Genomic DNA, 18,117 nt, shown 5'->3' with positions numbered 1-18,117 from the left:
GCGACCATCGCAACGGCGCATGCGCAGGGGCGGAAAAACTGGCTGTGCGCATGCGCAGGTGTACCGGGTACCGGTTCTCCACTCTGCTACAACTCTCTAATGACAGCATCAGCGTTCGGTAACCGGAGATTTCATGCGTCGGGGTTTCATTCGACATTGAACTGATATTGGATTTTGATACTGCTTACTAAACCACTGATATTGCTTTTATTTTTTAGCGTTTGTTGTTTAGTGTTTGTTAGAGAACAAAGTTCTCTTTAAACACTAAAGGAACCAAAAGCAAAAGAGAGAGAGAGAGAGAGCTCGGCATCAGGTACTTAATTCGGGACAATGTACGTACGTTTGATTTGCTCTTGTACAGAAATGACCAACACTTAAGATCAAAGCTTTTATGTGAGCAGCTGAGAATTAATTGCGTATTTCAAACATTGGAAGGGAAGATTGCATGAAACATTAAAACTGTATGTGCGCGGTGGGTGCATGCCCAAGCAAGCCATCGTCGGTCGCTAAAGCCCCAGAATGCTGGGGAAAATTTTGCAATCATTCGGCTCCATGAATTCATCCGGAATTTGTCTCAGCCACTGTTCCGCACAAGCCGGAGGCTTGTGCGGAATCAGAAAAGCAATTGTGATTTTTGGTCGCTTTTAATGGAAAACGAAAGCTTTTGGGGAAGCGGTGTACGTTTTGTTTTTTCGAGCGTCCGAATTCTGCTTTTAGGCTTGTGATTCACTCGACCGAAAACAATGAAAAGATTTCACAATCTTCCCGTGGGGGGAACCCTGAGGAGGATGCTAAGCAGCAGTGGGGGTTGGTTGGTGTGTAAGTAGAGTTGAACTAAGTAGTGTGAGTAGAGTTGGTGTGTGGTGTTAGAGCAAGGAGACGAGTGGGTGGGGTGAGGAGGAGAATAGAGGAGAGACGCGCATGAGCAGTGGAGTAGCGGGTAGCGCGTGTGCACACCTGGTTTATACGGAGAAGAATGTGAGGAGGAGAATGGAGGAGAGACGCGCATGCGCAGTGGAGGTGTGGACGGCGCATCAAGGGAGGGAACCGGCTCGACCATAAGCATCCTACGGGAAATGGTTTAATTTTATTGTATTGGGGGGGTGGGGGGGGGTGTTAGAGTGCAGAGGCATTAAAGAGGGAGAGAGAGAGACGTTGTACGTGGTATGATTTTCTTTATTTAGGCATTATAATGATCATGTTCAACGTAGGTGACGTCGAGTTGTGGTTGGCGTTCCGCTTTGATTATGACTGCCTTATGGTCTGTGAAATGTAAAGTCAAGGGCTGTTGTAGTGGATGAACCCTAAAGTTGCTGAAGATGAGGTCGATGCACGTTCCCCGGATGGTTGTGGGCTGCTTGTAATCACGGCCCGCCAAGACTCGCCGAAGCACGCCGCTGCCGACGACGATGAAACGTCGAAGGCGTGTGAAGCGTGCTCATTTCGTGCCGGCCCAGGGAGACACCGGCAACACTGTCGCTCCAGGAGCGCTTAAGGGGAGGCGGGCTCGTCTCGTGCCGGCCCAGGAAGACACCGGCAACACTGTCGCTCCAGGACCCATTAAAGGGTTAGACGCGACCGGGCGTTCAGCAAGCCGAGCATGCGCAGTGGGGGTATGGACGGCGCAACTACAAGGGAGGGACATAGCCCCGACCATGAGATGCTTCGCATCTAAAAAAAAGCTATCTCTATGTCACTGTTTCGCCAATGATCTCGCAGATCGATTCCATGAATACTAGGATGATGCAGTAATATGCTTTTCTATTACCTGAAGAAGCATTTCATCGGCAGTGCAATCTCACGAAACCAACGATCACGGCTTGTACGCGTACGTACCAAAGCGTGGCGTCGATGATGGACATTTAATTAAAATTAAAACAGTATGTAACTCTGCATTTATCGCTGCATACGATTAATCGATGTACCGAAAACAGTTAAAACTAGTATGAATTAAGAGAGAGAGAAATAAATATTTATTGGAGAGTTTAGCTCCAACCCAAACAGGAGCTGGCTACTCCAGGCCTTGGAATATACAAAAAGTACAAAACTTGCCCTAAGGAACCACAAGGTTAGGTTAGATTAAGTACATTGAGACAGCAGCGGCTGAAAGATCGCATGCGCACTCGGTAACTACTAGCTCTGTATGGTACACGCACACGCACACGGACACGAACACACGCATACACACACACATATATATATATATATATATATATATATATATATATATATATATATATATATATATATATATATATATATATATACACACATGATTCTTACAGCAAAAAAATGTATATACATCTATATACAATCAATACAAAATATCCACGATGTGACACAGATACTTTCGCCAGTATACAAACACCCTTGTGTGTTTCAACACCCATTCAGAGGAATGTGCATGCATTTATTAGTGTTCACACATCTTCGTCACTTGAAAAAACTTTCTAAGGCAAGGAAGGCTTTCGTTTGGTTGCGTACATTGTCCCACGGACCCAACAGTTTCGGCAAAGGTAGGGGTGTCCGAGATAGCAGGCTAAGCTTGTCACTTAATTATTTCCGCTCGGTCGCATATAGAGGACACTCAAGCAGGACATGATGTATATCTTCAGTTTGGTGTCCACAAGCACAGCAGGTGTCATCAGCGAATCGAATACGGTAAAGGAATTTCTTGGTGTAGGCCACGTCAAGACGAAGGCGATGTAATAACGTGTCGACCGAACAACCCAGATGAGACGCACGCGGGTATGCAAGGTACGGGTCCACTTGGTATAACAGCGATGATCGATATTTATCGGTCAACCTGGTTTCCAAAGTAATGTGTGTCCTTAGTTTTTTTCAAATATTTTTTCACATCACCTCTGGTAAAAGGCACGGCGCTAAACGAGGACTTTGAATGAGTGGTTGCCGGTAGTTGGTCAGATCGTGAATCTCCACTTATTCCAATGTGCCCGGGAATCCACTGAAATGTTATTCTCTGAGTTTTTCCTATTTCAGTTGCCATAACATCATAGACGTGCCTTGCCAAGAGATTGTGATGACTGTAAACCGCGATTGGATTTAGGGCTTGAAGAGCCGCTTTTAAATCTGTGAGAAGTGCCCATTTAGTCGGTGAAGTCATGGTAGCGACAAATTTGACTGCAAGATATATTGCGTAAAGCTCTGCAGCCGTCAACGATGTGGGGTGCTTGACCCGCTTCCCGATGTTGAGGCTCGGTATAGTGAAAGCTGACGACGACGAGGAGGTTGTCGACGATCCATCGGCGTATATATGCACATAATCAGCATAACGTTCATGCATGTAATTGAGCGTCATCTGCCTTGCTGCCACTGTAGATATAGATGATTTTTGGGCATCCCTGGGATATCAGCATTGGTGTCAATGCATGGAACAGAGAGAGAGAGAGAGAGAGAGAGAGAGAGAGAGAGAGAGAGAGAGAGAGATCTTTAATGTGGGCTGGGGAGGTCAGCTCTGCTAGCGGCAGTGCTTGCTACGCCAGATGGGGATGATTACAATGCAGTGAAGTGAATGTGAGAGATCGGGAATGCAGCAATAGAGAGAAAACAAAAGTTAAATAAAAATGGCGCTCAATGAAGTGCAAGAAAAAAAACTCGAAATAAAGTTAAGTAAAACAAAAAAAATTAGCGAATGGAGCCCAGGAAGCGCCGAGCGCCTAACACGAAAAAGGAGTCAAAGCGTACATGACGACGCAAACGCGTACAGACGTAGCCATGCACACAATGGAAGAATTACAAAGTTTTATCTAGTCCTGGATCTCGCAAAAAACGCAGAAGAATTTTCGTCCCTAAAGATGAGTCATTGTTGTTGTCCCAGGGTCCAAGAAAGTGACACAACTGCAGGTTTGCTCCACGTCGAACACGAGACAGGCAGCTCGCCGCTGTTATTCGCGCATGGGAAAATCGCGGGCATATACACAACAGGTGCTCGGTAGTCTCGCGCACAGCGCACGTGGGGCACAGTGGTGAACCCAGTGCTGTGTTGCCATTGAGACACAGGGGCCAGGGCCATGACATCACCAAAGATGGCCTGATGAACCTTTGACGCTGAACGCTGTTGAAGGCGGGAAACCAAAGGGTGCGAGTCATGCTGCGTAGTCAGGCGCAGGTAATGGCGGCACACCTCCTGCACTTGCCAAGCATTTACAGGTATAGAATATGCTATGGCCTGACGGAAAAATGCAGCATGCAGTCGAAGCATAGAATCGGACGAACAACCCCATCGAGTGGCTGCGATGTAACGCAAAACATGGACTACACGTGATGCCCTTTCCTGCAGATAATCCATATGTCGGCACCATGTGAGCGATATGTCAATGTATATCCCAAGGAACTTGTGACATTTTTCGCGAGGGATTTCCTGACCAACCATGGTGAGACGTAATCCACACAGCTTATTTCGCGTGAAAGCAAGCACGCCTGATTTTTTTGGAGAGACATCCATTCCTCGCGCACGTAGAAACTTCTCAATGCTGTCAATGCCGGCTTGGAGGTCAGCTTGAATCGACAAGTAACAAGCACCGCTGCACCAAATGTAAATGTCATCAGCGTAGATGCTTACGTGCAGCTGCGGGGAAAGCAACGCTGGAAACTTGGCCATTACGACATCAGTATGAATAAAAATGTGCGCAATGTCGTTCAGTCCAACACTGGCGTTGGTCGCATCGTTGGTCGCATCTGAAGTCGAGGCTGTAGAGAGCCTTAATTTCACCGTAACAATAACTGTAAGGGTTAATTGATTGCTCGTACTGCTCATGGTAATTTGTAAAGATGTTTGGCCTGCCTTTTGTTTTTAGTTTTTAGTGGTAATTACCCCTTCGCCTATGCAACCTCGCTTTTATTACCCTTTTGCACACGCCCATCACCCCAAGGTGACCCTAGCCTCAAAACGACGTAGAATTGCTAAGTTCGTTCAAAGTCACCTTATAAAACCGACTGTCCCGCAATTTTGAGAATACCCTTGCTGTCACTAAAATTCTCTTTTTAGAAGAGGGGAGAAGTGTTTCGTCAATGTAAAAGAATTGTGCTCACTTCTCGTATGTATGCTTATTTCGCTCCATTCTCCACATTTTATTACTTGCCTTCCCAGTCATCGCGCTTCCGCTTCAACAAGACATTAACTCCCTCCTAGCTCGTTCTCGCCAGTATACCCGCCCCTCCATGTACTCCGGAGAGGCAGAGACGGCTCACCGTTCTCGTATATACATACAATCAACAACTACGAGCCGCGAACACGGGGAGATTACTTCGCTACGGGGATTAGCTCGCGCGATCCTGGACGGAAACAACGAAGACAAAGACACGATAGCACAGCTTCATCAACGCGGCGCGCGGTGAGCGCACTCATTACAGAAATGACGTTACAGCTAGAGCACCACCACCAACTCGAAACAAACCACAATAAGTCAGCAGGCCTTACACGAACGTCGCGTACAATTATACGGGCACACACGCACAACGTTCGTTCTTCTCCTCTCTTCCTCCTCTCGAGGGTGTTACACGCCTGTGGCCATGGCGTGCTGGGGCCTCTAAAGCGAAAGCGTTTTTCCGCCACCATTGTCAACTAATTAATCCGCCCCAGTGAGCGCATTAGTGACCGCGGCGGGGCCGGACACCAGGCGTTCCACTCTGCGCGTCCGGGCGTTGAAAGAGCGCGGCCTTCAGCTTCGGGCCGGGGCGAAGGAAGGCATCGCGTGCGTCCATGCATGGGCCGGAAAACAAATGCCCTGCGCATCAACTACTGCGCCCCCTTCCCTCCTCGGCTGCACGCTAGCTAACGCTCGCGCGAGCCGCGCATAAAGAATGCTCGCTGCGGCTTGCAAAGAAGGCTCCGGAGCGAGCACGTCCTCCCTTATCCTCTATACACACGGATATATATATATATATATATATATATATATATATATATATATATCAAGCGTGTTAGAAAGAAATAGAACAACAAAACTTTGAAAATTGTGGGGCAACAAAAACAGAAAGTTTTGGACACGGCAGGGGCGTCTGCGTTTCCAAGGTTCCGACAGGAATACTTGTCTCCGTGTATGTGTATATATATATATATATATATATATATATATATATATATATCCGCACACGCTGAGCTTTACTGAGTGCGTGATGTGGCTTTGTGCGCGAACGAGACACAACGGAGGAGAGTGTGATAACCCAAGAGAAGAGCTACGAGTTACACGTCGCGTTCTTTCCCTGAGAAGGCCTCGGCCTGCGTGTGTGTGTATAATGCGCTGGCCGCCGGCTCATTTCCGGCCGCAATTTGTAGCGCGGCGGCTAACGAAAATGGTCGGCGTTTCCGCGTCTGCTTATTTTAGGGACCCCGCGAGGCCGAGCGGACTGCTCGTTTTTACACTCGGTTAAAAGTGCGTAACCATGAGCTTGCCCTCTCATTCGTTCTCGAGCCTTTTTTCTCTGCTTTTCCCAATATTCCGGGAAAAGGTTGCTGCTTGCGTGTTTGAAAGCTGCGTTTGTGGGGCAGGGTTGTTTTACAGCGCCTATTTCAGGCGTGGTGGAAAGAGGCGACAGAAGCGAGCGGTGGTTGGAGCAATTATCACCTAGAGGCTAATGATAATCTTCTACGCTTCTAGCCAACGCACAAGTCCAACGTAAATGTGTTAGAGTTAAACATGGCATTTTTTGTTGATGCTGCTGTTCAAAAGGCATTGGACTGAACTTTCAGTGATGATTACGGCAACCAACGACGAAATTTCGATTCACATTCGCGACGTAAATTGAATCTTTTCCCCATTCGAAGGATCATACAGGGCTCGCAAGACGTCTTGCTCTCGTCTGAGGGACCAGTCTAGATTTTTAATACTACCTTTACTCCACTGCTGCTGTTGCGATATAAGGCTCTGGAAGTTACGTCGTACCCGCAAAGCAAGAAAAATCGTAGCGCACTGCGATTACCGTTTTAGATAGAACAGGTATAGATACAATCATCTATCTCTAGTACTGAGAATTGAGACCTTGGGAGTTTGACATTTAAGAACTGCGCTTAAAATATTACGTACGTACGATTGCGATCCCACATTCTTGAAGGCTGGTAGGATATACTGTGAAAGCCTTTCGTACCGCATATTTGACAGTTTAAAGCCACTGATCACAACAAACCGCCCAACTGTATAAGCAGCATGCATACATAGCTTCAGAGTACCTGGACAGGTGTACAATGAAAGAGAGTGGAAAACCGTTCGCAGATTACTGGCTTCATACAACGAGCTGAGATGACGCAGAAAAACTCCGAACAGCTGTGAGTTGAGGCAGGATTAGAAATTATTGGAGCCACGTCAAGCCCAAAACGACAGCTTCGGACACAAAGCTTCGATTACAGTCAGCGCCCAAGACGCGAACCCGCCACCCCGCCAACCCGCCAACGTCCTGCGCCAACGTCCTGCTCCCGCCAAAGTCCTGCGCCCGCCAAAGTCACCCGCCAACGTCCTGCGAAGCAAACGCAGAGCGCGCTGCTGCCAATATCGCGAACGGGGCTCTGGCAAGAGAGTGTATTTGTTATGCTTATGCGCGCTAATCCATTCCGTCCTCGTCTCTTGCCTCTCTCCGCAAAATGCGAAACCCGCGGGTATGCTGTCTGCCCGATGCAGATAAGCGCACGTAGTGGGGGGCTTCACTTTTAAGGGCGGTGCAACGGCGGCGGCGGGGTACGTCAGAAACAATGAAAACGGAGCGTCACATTAGACAGCGTGGCGGGGAGCGTCGAGGTGTCATTTACACACTCGCGAATCGAAACGCACACACGGGAAGCTGCTGGATGAAGCAGAGGCGGCGGAGGCGGCGGCGGCGGCAGCCTGGAGAGAGTCGGCGCCCGAGTCGGCAGACAGTAGTCCCCACGAGACTCGCTCGCGTCGGTCACACTTTGCACATGGATGCAGCGGCGCGCTCATATCGGCGCGCGGGGGATACGGGGCGTTGCTCGTCTCGTTGTTCGGGGGGTGCGTCGGCGTCATCTGCGAAATGAAACGCTACACACCGCGAGATAAGCCCACACGCGGGCGGCCGCGGGGTTCAGACCCCGCCACCGACGTCCGAGAAGGTGGGGCAGATGTGGAAAATAAAAAGAGTGTCAGGGGCTACGAAGAATTCGCTGGGGGCCGACGAACGAAAGAAAATAGAAGAACGAACGGAAAGCGGAGAAGACGGCCCTGCAGCGTATACGACACCGCCACAGCTTACGCCGCCAACGCCTCCCCGAGTCGCCGCCAGTGTTTATACATACCATCACGCGGCCCCGAGCGGCGCCCGCGTTCATACGTGCTGTGTACGAGTGGTTCGGATTTCGGACCCTCGCTTGCGAGGGTAAACTGAACTTCGTGCGCAGAGAGTCGCCCCACCGCCGCGCATCGCGACGGACGTTCTCCGTGCCTATTTCCCCGATCCTATAAAGCAATGTAATCAGTTTTCCAGTCATTAAACAGTTTAATCTCTTTCCAAGACAAGTCCTTACTAAAACCGGCCACCTCTGACATGGCGCAGCCGACAGGATCGGGATTTGAGGCCACGGAACGAACGCACGAGGAGACGAACGACGCCGCGGACGAACTGCACCACGACTACGAGAGTGCACGCGGACGAGGGGCAACGACGGACTCCACGTCAACGGTGATCGACCGGCTCCTGATTTCAACGGAGCGCGACGTCCTGTGTTCAACGAAGAAGCAGCAGTTGGTGAACGAACTACGGTCACGAGGGCTACCTTGCTCTGGCCGTAAGGACGACATCGTCTCGCGTCTCCTAGAGGACAACGAAAAACGTCGCCAGCTCTCCAAACGATCGAATGTGCCAACGATACTTCAGGCTGCCTACGACGACAAATGGCAGACGAACCTGCAAGCGGCGCTATTCGAGAACAGGAGGCTGCGCGAAGAACGAGAACGTCTTCGGAGACAACTGGCGAGAGTCGGCCACACGTTTCCCACGGTGTCAAAGCCAGCGGCAAGCCTTCAACGATACGACGCACACCTTGGTCCGGAGACGCGCAGCACGCACAACAGCACGCACACGAACGAAACGACGCATGCAAAACGGTGCACCGCCCGCTCACTGGACCTCTCCCAGGTGATCGCCACGATTACGGAAACGCAGGCGAAGGTCAGTGAATTCCTGGCGAGATCACGAACACCCGTAGCTCTGACACCAAGCCAACCAACGAACTACACCACCAACGCGCAGGTCCTTCCGGCAACGAGCAACGAGACGCGCCACGTACGCAGCGCGCACGAGCCAGAACGCAGCACGCACCTGGCACCCGCTCCCCCGGTCCAGACCTCACCTACGAACGGTACCGTACCCGAATTGGTGGAGCTCACGAAACAAACGCCCAGAGCACCGAACGCAACCGAGCCAGTGCACACGAAATTTTCCGCTCGTGCTGTCCCGGCCCCAGTCCACGCAACCAACGACAACGCACCCGGATTGGTGGACATGGCCCCGACGAACGAGACGCAAACTACACGAAACGCATCCGAGGTGACGGACGACAACGCACCCGGATTGGTGGAGCTCACCACCACAGCCGAAACGAACAGCGCACGGAACGCACCCGAGCTGGTACGCACGACAACCATCGCACCCGCTGTTCCAGTCCAGGTACCGCCGACGAACGACATCGTACCCAGACCAGAGGCGCTGACCACGACCAACGAAACGCCCGACGCACGGAACACGACCAAGCCAGCACGCACGGAGGAAACGCTATTCATGACACCCTCCGGTCCCGCTGCTGCCTTCCGGACTTGGCCAACGAACGTAACAACCGCAGGAACAAACCTTGCCACGAGAAACGAAACGCCAAGCGCACGTGGTTCAACCCAGCCGGAACGTACGAGCTCTCCGGCACCCGCTGCTCCAGCCCGAGTTCACCCAGCGAACGACACCGCACTCGCGCAGGTGAACCCATCTACGAGCAACTACGCACCCAGCGCACGCGGCCCGTTCGAGCCGGAACGTACAAGTTACCCCGCCCCCGCTGCTCCGATCGAGACTCATCCGACAAACACCACCATGGTACAGGAGGATGCAGCCGTGAGCGTACGGGCACCAGGAAAACGAGACGCCATCGAGCCTACTTGCACGAGAGGAATGCCTACCGCACCACTTTCGAAACAACCGGCAAGTGACCAGAGCTTTAGCGACGACACGGACACGGCGAGAACGACAACGAACGAGACCTACTCAGACAAAGGCATCGAATGCCCTACCGAGGAAGCCACGCCTACGACGCCAAAGATTTTGGGACCGAATGGACGAGGCGAACTACGCCCATTTTCCCACAACAGCTTCGCTTCCGAGGGCAACCACGGCGAAGGCGAGCAAGGAGTCGCAACGAATTTGTCCGATCAGCCGCGCCACTTCACGACAACGCCACGCCATCGCAGGCTGAACGAAAGGACCAACGGCTCCCGAACCGTACGAAACGCACACCTCGAGCAAAACAACGCCCTCAACGCACCGAACTCGCCACAAGACGAAACGCACGCCAACGTTCCCACGCGCATCAAACCCGCAAGAAGCTACACAGACTCAATCGCCGACGGAAGCGACGTGACCAACGCAGTAAGTGCTCCCAAGTGCATGTCCGACGAAACGAATCCCACGGTACGCAAAAATCAAGTCAGTTTGAAATTCGCCGACCTCTTCGAAACGAACGCCCACTAAACGAAGTTTATCCGGAGCAACGAAAAAAAAAAAACAAAAACAAAAAACGCCAGCATCGAGCAACTGCGCAAACGTTCGTGCACAGTTACGTCTCTGGATACGAACGGACGTCATACAACGCGGACACCCACAGAGCTCGCGGATAGCTCCATCGGGTGCCAACTCGGTGAAGGACCTGGGGACAGATCCTTCTAAAGGGAGGTCGTGTCAGGGGCTACGAAGAATTCGCTGGGGGCCGACGAACGAAAGAAAATAGAAGAACGAACGGAAAGCGGAGAAGACGGCCCTGCAGCGTATACGACACCGCCACAGCTTACGCCGCCAACGCCTCCCCGAGTCGCCGCCAGTGTTTATACATACCATCACGCGGCCCCGAGCGGCGCCCGCGTTCATACGTGCTGTGTACGAGTGGTTCGGATTTCGGACCCTCGCTTGCGAGGGTAAACTGAACTTCGTGCGCAGAGAGTCGCCCCACCGCCGCGCATCGCGACGGACGTTCTCCGTGCCTATTTCCCCGATCCTATAAAGCAATGTAATCAGTTTTCCAGTCATTAAACAGTTTAATCTCTTTCCAAGACAAGTCCTTACTAAAACCGGCCACCTCTGACAAGAGTATTAGGGAGGGATGTGTAGTTTCGTGCAGTGCGCGCCACATCGCTTAAAAACCAGACTGCCCCGCTTGAGGAAAGTACGAGTTGGCTGGAATATACTCTTAACCTATGGAGTACATGTTGTTCCAATAGAAATTTGATTTTAAGTATGCATTGCAGGCTGTGTCACATTGGCGATGCGCCTCTGAAACAATGATGATGATGAATAAACTTTATTTGAGTCGAGGTGCTGATGTTAGGGCACCGGCCCGGTGGGAGGCTTCCTTTGTCCGGGATGCTTTGGACCGTGCCGGCCATCCGTGCCCTCTCCGCCAATCGTCGCTGGTTTGAGGCAAGGCAATTTTTTTTAACCTGCTTGGTTTGAGGTCTCCGATATATTTCCGCAAAAAAAAAAAAGAGGAAGAAGAAGAAAGAAAGAAAGAAAGAAAGAAAGAAAGAAAGAAAGAAAGAAAGAGAGAAAGAAAGAAAGTAAAAGGAGTGACAAATGTTCTCAGATATGTCACGACTATAACAAAACAGCAGGAGAGAGAGAAAGAGAGAGAGAGAGAGAGAGAGAGAGAGAGAGAAAGGAGAAAGGAAGCCTTTAATGAAACCAGACGGTACGAACGCACACCCGTTTAATAAATGTTTATGCAATATTCTGGGCTGTTTCAGCTCCTTTTCATTTGGCTTCGGCTCCAGGATCCACTAGTTCCGCCCCCAGTGCTACTTCACCACACTGCACTGACTTCACTGATGTAATGGTGTAATCAGTTTCTGTGAAGTCACTTCCGACTGTGCTTTCCCGTCTACCATTAATTGTTTGCACTTACCACCAACAACGGAAACCGCTCGAGTTAGCGATCCTTGACGTATCCGCTCTGAGGGCGCCTGACAGGTTGCGAGCGCAAGAACGTGTCCGTTGCATAATCATTTGCCCAAGTGAACTCGGCTGCACCGAGCCTTGCGTCGAGACTAGTTCTGGCTCTAAAGCTCGCTTACCGCAGAGCAAGTTCCTGACATAGGTTCTTGTTTGTGGGTTTCGCTGCAAAACAACCCAGCATTGTCGGAATAGCTTGGAAAATGTAGCCTGGTGACCCTGAAGCCCACAGAGACTGCGCGGGTGCGTACAAGCATTCACTGAACCAACATTGGGGTGAAGTTGGTGATGGTGGCGGTGGTGGTGGTCGTGGTGGCATTGTTGTTGTTGTGGTTCATGATGCTGATGACGACGATGACGATGACGATGACGACGACAACGACGACTATGATGCCGATATTCGGTGAATGAACATACCCAATCAGGAGATCGGCCAATCATCAGTAGTTGTATTCAGCGAGAAGTGGTTATTTCGTCCACTTTGCGGCAGCTACGGCGTGCATGCATGACACGTCTCCTTCATATTGAAGTGTGAATTTCGAAAGGTCAAAACTAACGCGAACTCGCCTGCCGATCGTTCGCCCCCTCCTCCTCCTCCGCATCATCATCATCACCGTCATCATCATCATCATCATCATCACAATAATCATCAACAGAACTATCATAATGATCATCATAATCATAATCGTCGTCATCATCAACAATATCATCATCACACCACCGTCATCATCATCGTCATACTCAGCATGTCTACGCCCACTGCAGGGCAAAAGCCTCTCCCATAGATCTCCATCTATCCCGGTCCTGTGCTAACTGCGACTAATTTATCCCCGCAAACTTGTTGATCTCATCTGGCCATCTAACTTTCTGCCACCCCCTGCCACGCTTGCCTTCTCTAGGGATCTACGCGGTTACCCTTAATGACCAACGGTTATCTTGCCTTCACATTACATGCCCTGCCCACTTCCATTTCCTCTTAATTTCTACTAGTATATCCTTAACACGCGTGTGTTCCCTGACCCACTCTGCTCTTTTCTTGTCCCTTAACGATTCACCTATCGTCTTCCGTTCCATAGCTCGCTGAGTCATCCCCAATTTAAGTTGCACCCTTTTAGTGAGCCTCCAAGTTTCTGCCCCGTAGGTGAGTACGGGTAAGATACAGCTGTCATACACTTCCTTCGTTTCAAGATGGCTTCAAACTTCATTCCGTAACCGAACTGAAATTTTCACTATTCTCATGTGCTACAGACATGATCGGCCATTGCTGCATAAAAGTGGTGTACGCGAACTGCTCCGAGCAGCTCACATTGCTCAATGAACGCAGACGCGGGAGCTAAAGAAGGGATGAGAAAAGCGCACTCCATATAAAAAGCCCGCAGCCTGTCAAGGGAATAGAGGGACGTTCCCCGAAGGGGAACAGAAAAGTCGACTTGTGTTTCACCCCGAAGCTTTTAAAATGCGCCGCAGGCTAATTTTAAGGCCCCGGCAGCGGCCGCGGCTTGCAGACGGGGGGGGTATTGGTTGTCAGTGCGCTTCATCGAGAAATCCAAAGCTGTCGGCCCCGATTCCCCGCCCACCCAACTGTCGGGTTGAGTTTCAATTTTCATTTGCTTCTCCCTTCCTTTTGGTTTTTTGCAATTGCTCTTTTGTCACCTTGCCGCCCTCAGCTTTGACACGTCGCTCAAGATAAACTCCCGAGCTCTTAGTTTATTTCCGGGCCAGAAAAAGAATTTTTTTTGCTTCATTTTAAGCTCTGTTTTGCTAGTGGCGCGCCGGTTTAGACGCGTTAGGTATATCGCCGTTGCCTCAGCACTTTGCCGCGATGCGTCACGGTTTATTACAGAACCACTGAGAACGGTAAAATACGTATCCAGGGCCTCATTTTACTCAACAAACGTAAATTTGAGGACGAATATTTTTATCTATAGGAATATCGGTTGGTAAACAGTATGCTGACACTCTGGGGGTTCAATCCGATCGAAAGCTTGGTGCGTTGAAAGTCAGTTGAACAGAAGTTGAACACAGCGCTGCCGTTGAGCTTGAACGCCTAGTCCATGACCAGTCTGTGCGTGCTAAGTTTTCAAGAGTCGTTTGACAACACCATAACCTTTACATGTCGGCGCGAAGAGGTAAATAATGCGTACGAAGCGCAGCCGCGTAATACTACAGAGCATATGTCGTCAGAATGCCCGAACTACAGCGTGTTGTTGTTGCGCGCAGTGCTGCTAAATCTTAACTAGTAAAAAATATTAATCCCATTGCAGGTACGTCACCTGAAGAAACGAGAAATGGGGATAGTATAATAGTTTCTAGAGGCAATTGAAATTGGCCAGCACTATATACTCCCCAATGCCGTCAAATTTTCCGTAGTGCGTATAGAGTACCTACCTAATCAACCATATTACCAAACGTGCCGTTTGGTAAAACACCAAAATATCTAAAGTAACTTATCAAAAAGTGTTAGGAAACACTTTATTTTAGTGGTGCATACTTCCTATTGCTGTTTGAATTTTTTGCTATGTTTTCTACGTCTCAGATTTATATGCAAAATAAAGGTTAGCTGCGAAAGTTTTAAAGGGACGACAGTGTGTTTTTTATCGATTATAAAATCTAGAGCTTCTCTAAAGAGCCCCAAACCTCCAGTTTTCAAAAAGGTTCGTTTTACGCCACTTCTTCCCGTGCTCTAGAGCGTTGTTTGAACTGATCTTATCTCTTTTTTTGGAGAAAGAAAGGTATATGACATCGTCAAATGTTAAGCCTTAGATAAAATTTCCCTGAAAACCCTCAGAACCTGCTATGCATCACGATATCAACGTTTCATTGTCTCAATGCCTGGGCAACGCTAAGAATATGTTCAGTTCTGCGTTAATTTTTGCGTTGCTGACATGAAAAGACTCCATCCCCTAGCTGCTCCCCCCGTTTGAAGTTCGCGCGTCGCCCATTGCTGTGACTCCGTACTATCTGTGAATTCCACTGCCTTGCGCGCACTTTATGTTATACTCTCGTGGAAGAGAGTAAACAATGCCACTACAATGTACAAACATCTCCTTTCACGAAGTTTATTAAAGAAACCAGTGTGCTAACGAGATCATCTGCAATCCACTGAGTGTGGGAAACACTCAGAAATTAATTTTCCCGCTCGGCTGATCGTGCATGATTGAACTCCTTTGTGAAGTGATAAACGAGAATTGGGAATCGTGATCGCTTCGTTACAGCCGGTGCATCGTTAAGACTGATGGTTTGACAGCGAACGAACGGAGAGCTCGTTCTGACCTCCCCTTAGAGCGCTGCTGAACTCACGGGAAGTGGGTTACGGTGGAACGGTTTCGAGTGCGGCAAAGCAGGGCCAGCTGAAGCGTGCGTCCCGTTCGCGCCGCTAGCTTGCCAATAGCGTGGCGGCGAACTTCGTGCGAGCTTCGTGCTACTTTTGAAAAGGCGATATTCGTATCCATGAACTCGTAATGTCATGATTGCGGGAGTGTATTCACCACGTTCGAAACGTGTCTACCCCTGTACATTTTGCTGCGATGACGGATACCAAGTCGCTCATGCCTGATCGTAGTTCCTCTATCAACGCTGAATGAGATCTGTCTCTTGTGCCGTGTGTTGACTGGTGCGATATTTTACGCCGGCCTCCCAAGTTGAAATTGAGAGCCGGGCTTTCTGCAGTTTCGGACGACGGCTTATGATTTGTTAAATGGTTTACAGCCATCGCAAAGAAGACTTTCTCACAATGGATCTATAGACGCAAGCTGCTATCATTTCTATATTGCTTGCACTTGTTGTATAACAGCTGTCAATACTTACTCCTGGAAGTGATTCTTCGCTAACGTGTAGACGCTAAACCTTCCCTTAACCCAATCATCATTCGGTTGCCTTGATGGAGGATTTGCTTTGTTCCAAGAATGGAAATAAGCGTAATATCTACCCACGGAAGTAAAACTGAAGAGTTTTAAGTAATAATGCACAGACATGTGGGCTGAAGGAAAGAAGGAAAGAGAACGTGGAGGAGGGGGGGGGGGGGGGTTTGTTAGCGACTGCTGAAAAAATATAAGACCAGAAGCAAGGCTTGCGAGCGTAGGGCGACGACCTCGAAATGAAAAATGTATACCAGGCCGCTTCCTGCCAGGCGACTAGGAAACTAACGTGTTAGGAGGGGGGTGGCAGCAAGCGGCCGCGGGTCCGTCTATCAGCCGGTTCCCAAGGGTTGTGGCGCTCCGGAGGCGACAGTGGGTCCTCGCTTGGCTGCGCAGCGAAGCGACGGGTGGGGGCTTGAAGTAGCACATGCGGTGACGTTTGAAAGTATTTGCGCGGGGATCCCATTATAACGACGTGGCGAGGCGGCTGCGAGTCCATTGGAGTACGCTCAGGCTGCTGTGGTGGTTTCTTGTTACGTTTTTTTTTTTCTTTTTTTGCTTCTTTTGTACAGCACTAGGCACCAGGCGTGGAAGAGGCTTCCGCACGGCCGTGTGGGAAGTGCGACGTAGCTGGCTAATTCTTGCCAAATAGGGGCGTGTTAAACCCTAAAGGGAAAAAACGTTTCCAGCAATGTGCAGGCTTAACGTTATCCGGAAACTTTAGTCCGTTTGGAGTTTTCGCGCTCACGTCACGTTTCCCGCGTTACTGACAGTACAATTTCGGACAAATGATCCCAGAACATGAAAATGCGAATCAGAGCGCGCAAAACAAAATACTCCATAGTCTGTGCATATGCCAAAGTATACAATGTTAATGTGTATTTGTAAGAACTTTGAGTTCCTTCTCGTTTATGAATGTAGACAGTCATGCCACAACTGGCGCTTAGGAATGCAACCCCAACACATGCACAATGTTCTCGCTACATAACACATTAAACTTTTTTACATCCTTCTTGACCAAAAAGGGTGCATCATAACTGCAAAAAGGGCCTTTGAAGTGGGAACCAGTGTTAAGACGTCGCACAACGGAAGAATACAGACACGGACGCACGGACGGAAAGCAGGAGCGGGAGATTATCTAAGCCTTATTGATATATAAACACGGTGAAAAATGTGCCAGTGAACTCTCTGTAATCACCGAAAAAGAAGTAGCTTTCCGTAGCGGACTGCAACACGTGTACGATTGGGTTCCGTGCCTTGCTTGCCTCCTTGTTGCGTAAGGGTGTGGCTTTTCTGCGCATGCGAAAGCGAAGAAAATTTTGTATTTAGCCAGGGGAGTTCATTTCCAATAAATCAGTTGTAAGTCCAGTGCCGTCCGTGTCTGTATTCTTCCCTTGTGTAGCGTCTTAACACTGGTTCCCTCTTCAAAGACTATGAACCAACTGGCCCAGCTTTCTACTTTAGTAAAAAGGGTGTTGGGAGGCCATTACACCCTTTTTCATTAATCTTAATGACCTTATTCGTAGCTCCGCACCCTTTTTGTGAGGAAAAAAAGGGTGTTGACCAACTTGAACACCCTTCGTTTTTGGTAGGGTCACGGTTGAAAGGGTAAAAAAAAATTCTCAGCTCTTGATGGATTAAGGCCATACATGCATGTATAATTGTACTTCGAAGTACAAGGCATCCCCTCATACCCTCCTCCCCACCTAGTCAGAAACGTTCAAAAGCAAAAAAGAAAAAAATAGTTCGACTGCAATGACGCAGTGTATTCTTTTGTTTGCTTGACTATGTAGTCCTTGTACGGTCATGTTTGAGCGTATTCTCCCATGTTATAAAGAAAAAAAGACGCTGTATTCCATATACGGTGCGCCTCATGGCCCAATTTTAGCTTTGGCACGTGAAACGTCAATATGATCTTTTAAAATTAAAACGACTATATTTGCGTGGCGAAAGGGGTGTTTACCGACCGCAACACCCTTGGTTTGGTGTAGGGCGTTGAAAGGATCTCAAATAGGTGTTCAGTTACAAAAACAAAAACAAAAATAAACAACCACAGCGGAGCTGGTTGTCGACCTAGCTTTTGCCG

General features: G+C 49.4%; 1 protein-coding gene across 2 annotated transcripts in view; it reads right to left on the bottom strand.

The window, feature by feature from the left end:
• The window catches only part of LOC144153878 (uncharacterized), a 785,919-nt gene that overhangs the window by 526,953 nt on the left and 240,849 nt on the right, over positions 1-18,117 (bottom strand). The gene's annotated exons all lie outside the window — the stretch shown is intronic.

The sequence above is a fragment of the Haemaphysalis longicornis genome, unplaced genomic scaffold, assembly GCF_048455015.1.
Source record: "Haemaphysalis longicornis isolate Haplotype H1 unplaced genomic scaffold, Haemaphysalis longicornis Haplotype H1 scaffold_9, whole genome shotgun sequence".
NCBI classification, from domain to species: Eukaryota; Metazoa; Arthropoda; class Arachnida; order Ixodida; family Ixodidae; genus Haemaphysalis; species Haemaphysalis longicornis.
Note: the sequence above shows the minus strand (reverse complement) of the source record. Positions and strands in the feature narration are given on the sequence as shown.